The sequence below is a fragment of the Embiotoca jacksoni genome, unplaced genomic scaffold, assembly GCF_022577435.1.
Source record: "Embiotoca jacksoni isolate LCO1_2020_lvr unplaced genomic scaffold, fEmbJac1.0.p SCAF_12, whole genome shotgun sequence".
In the NCBI taxonomy this organism is placed as follows: domain Eukaryota; kingdom Metazoa; phylum Chordata; class Actinopteri; family Embiotocidae; genus Embiotoca; species Embiotoca jacksoni.
The window spans coordinates 18,836,012-18,839,366 of NW_027185252.1; the positions used below are offsets into that span (position 1 = coordinate 18,836,012).

Here is a 3,355-nt window from a genome sequence, read left to right on the forward strand (position 1 = left end):
AAGCAACAGGTATCAAGTGTTCAGGTACTGCACACATTTTTACCTTACACACACACACACACACACTCCATACATCATGAATACAGTTGTTTTAGATTGAATAGTGATTAATAACAAACTGATAATAAAGGCTGGTGACCACTTTTTTAATGAGGGTTGAAGTGTAGGCTTGGTATTCAGGTCACAGTGTGTGTGTGTGTGTGTGTGTGTGTGTGTGTGTGTGTGTGTGTGTGTGTGTGTGTGTGTGTGTGTGTGTGTGTGTGTGTGTTGATGCCAACTGTGCAGGGGCATATGGAGGGCACGGTCTGGGTGGTGCCAGTGCAGAGCGCCAAGAAGGAAACCATAAACCTTCATTGTGATGTCCAAACAAGGCCAGGGAGTCACGGATGGGTGAGGGGTGTGATGGAGGTTATGTGGATCAGATGTGGCTCCATAATCTCATTTATAAATAAAATGACAGTTGATGTATACATAGTTCATCCCCAAGAGAAAATGTGTTCCAGCGCAGTTCAATGTAGCAGTGCTCTCAATGTTCACATGTTGACAAAAGAACGCATTCAAAATGTCGTAAGTATGGCCTAAAGGTGACGGGTAAATACAATGCATTCTCAGAAACACTCTGGCAAGCAAGCCTTTCCCCAAACCCTTGCATTCAGACATGAGCTGAATATCTGTCAAAGATTTTACCATAGAAAATCCTCAATAAATGTTTATTTTCCAGTCATTTTATAGACTGACACTAAACCTGCTGCTTATGACTTCATTGTTTCATCCACCTTCATCGATACAGGCTCCAAATGCATCAACATAAAATCCGTAAGTGTTACCTTCACAGGTGAGCTAAGCATATTTATGGAAATTAAAATTTGCTTACTCGTCAATTTATATGAGCAATACCACTCATGTATGATAAGCAGCACTGCAGCAGGCAGTTAGACATGAAAGAGCAAACCTGGTTGAACTAAATCTACCAACTAGGAACACTAAAGCTCAATATTTAACACATTGTAGACAGTTGCCACACTGTTTGGTTAATGCAAAATTTTAAATGCAAATTGGCAAACAATTTATAGATGCCTTTAAATTTTGCATTCCTTTCACCACAAGAGTTGTTCACAATTTGTTTTTAATACTGTTTAACTAGATATGAGAATGTTTTCACATAAGAACGATGTGGAAAATACTGGACCTGAAAAGTCAAGCACATAACCTTTTTTAAAACCACCCTAATACATACGTTTTCGTATGATTAACAAAAAAACGCGATTAATAACGTGTAAGCTGTGAATTTTAGAGGTGCTGATGAGGCTACCTGTCTCCTGTCTCGTGCTTATCTAAGCTAATTAATGCTACTCACTGTGACTTTATATTTACTGTACAAAGGTAACTAAAATACACCTATTAGCTTCTCACGCTCAGCAAGAAAGTAAAGTAAGTCTATTTCCCAAAATGTCATAAAAGGTATTTCCTTTTGTACTACTGTATAAAAAAAATGCAGGTGTGAATAACAATAATGCAAATATGAAGGCAAAAGGTTACGTCATACAAAACAAAACATGCCAGACATAAGCAGCCACGACCGACCTGTTGAATGATATAAACTAAGTGTTGAATAATTCTCACATTGTTGCAACACTAATATGAGCCTCGATCCTTTTGTGGCCATGCTGACATCCTCTGCAGCTCTTTTATGAGGCTGAAATGTTGGAGCACCGAGCACCAATCACACGGCCAGCAGCGCGCTCTCTTCCATCAATCACTCCCGGCTCACCTGATAGCCTCTAGCACTCTTGGTCCACGTCCACAAACACGCGGCGACGGTGCCAGCACCATTACCCACTTAAACAATGACCTGTTCGCTAACAGTCGCCCATTGCAGCTGATTAAACTTTTAAATGTCATTTAATAGAAGCGCGATGTTGCTCCGGTGCGTCTGTCAGCAGCTTAGCGGGGGGGGCGGGGGGGAGTAAAAGGATACCTGGTCACCCTCCTGCTGTGTCACACTGCCCGTTAAATTCCTCAGCTGCCCAGTCATCACCCTCAGCGTGGGCTGCGGCGATGAGAGTGAATGTGACCTGGTCTGATAGAGGATGCGTGGGAGCAGCACCTCTGAACCTGCCACCTCTTTGTTTGACCTTCTTAAGTTTCTCAAGATGCTCATGTCCTACAGCGGGGGAGCCCGGCTGATTCTGTGACACCGAGGACCCATTTTCATGTCAATGAACAAATGGTGGTTGCACTGTTTGAGGGGTTGTTTGGGACTTTGATATCAGCATTTGTTCCACACTGATGTTGGATGGTAGTGGATAGTATTGTAAGCTCACATTCTTAAGAAATTCCTGCAGTCTGCCTTCATTATTAGTCACATTTTTCTCAGCATGGTGTTCAGAGTTTAGCCGTTAATTTGACATCCTTTACTCGGGCCCCACAGCACAGCTGAGTAGCGGGGTCACGTCTTGTCGTAAGCTGCCAAAAACACAGATTTACTCCCGACCCTCGCTGATGTGCTACGCTGCTTCCTGAACGTTGACCGGATCTCATTAAGCCGTTCCCGGGAAGTGGAGTAGATGTTTGGGCTGCCAGTATATGACCTGCCCTGACACCAGATGTTCCCCTGACCTTTGAATAAATTCCTCCGTGACAGCACGAGTCACATTTTTAAATCTCACTTAAATCGCATTCTCACCACCCTTCGCATGCAATACGAGCAGAAATGACAATGATTCATGTGTGTGTGGTGGGTTCAGTGCAGTGCATGCAGTGTAGCCTCTACTGTGGAGTGTGCTGGTCACTTTCCACACCTCAGTGATCATTTTTATATAAAAATGAATTAAAAATTAGTATATTTTCCAGGTGTATGCGTGTGATGACCCACTTACCAGCCCGCAGAACTTTTAAGAAACGAGCGTATGTGCACACGTTTGCTGGTTTGCGGGTGTGTTTTAAAAAAAGCAAAGGATCACAAGTGCATGCTCGCTTGTGCATTCGTTGCATCGTGCGGCCGCATGCATTTCTATGAAGCAATGTGTGTCTAGGAGGGGGCAGCTTGATTGACAACGAAAGAGCGGGTACCCGGCCGTGCCTGTGGTCGAGGGAAGGCTGTGGGAGACGGAGGGTGTTAAGTCGTCAGCATGAGGCATATGTCAGAGATCAGTGCTGGACCGTGGAGATCACTGAGATGAGAAGGGAGGAAGGACGCCAGGGGTTGAGAGAGTCAGAGATTACTGGGGGCTTGGTGCCTTGACCACAGGCAGAAACACACACATTCTGCATCCTTTTCAACAGCACTGGATATGGTGGTCCGGCCCTCCAGAGACTGCGTGCAAAGACCCATGTTAATAAGGTTGTATTCCTC

The 3,355-nt window shown here is 44.3% G+C and overlaps 1 protein-coding gene across 1 annotated transcript in view; it reads left to right on the forward strand.

Moving 5' to 3' along the window:
• Window positions 1–183, forward strand: part of ttc7a (tetratricopeptide repeat domain 7A) — a 59,457-nt gene extending 59,274 nt beyond the window's left edge. Inside the window, exon 20 of the mRNA XM_069145269.1 lies at window positions 1–183. This exon is cut by the window's left edge and continues 3,917 nt beyond it. The gene's annotated coding sequence lies outside the window, so the exon portion shown is untranslated.
• Window positions 184–3,355: the final 3,172 nt, after the last annotated feature.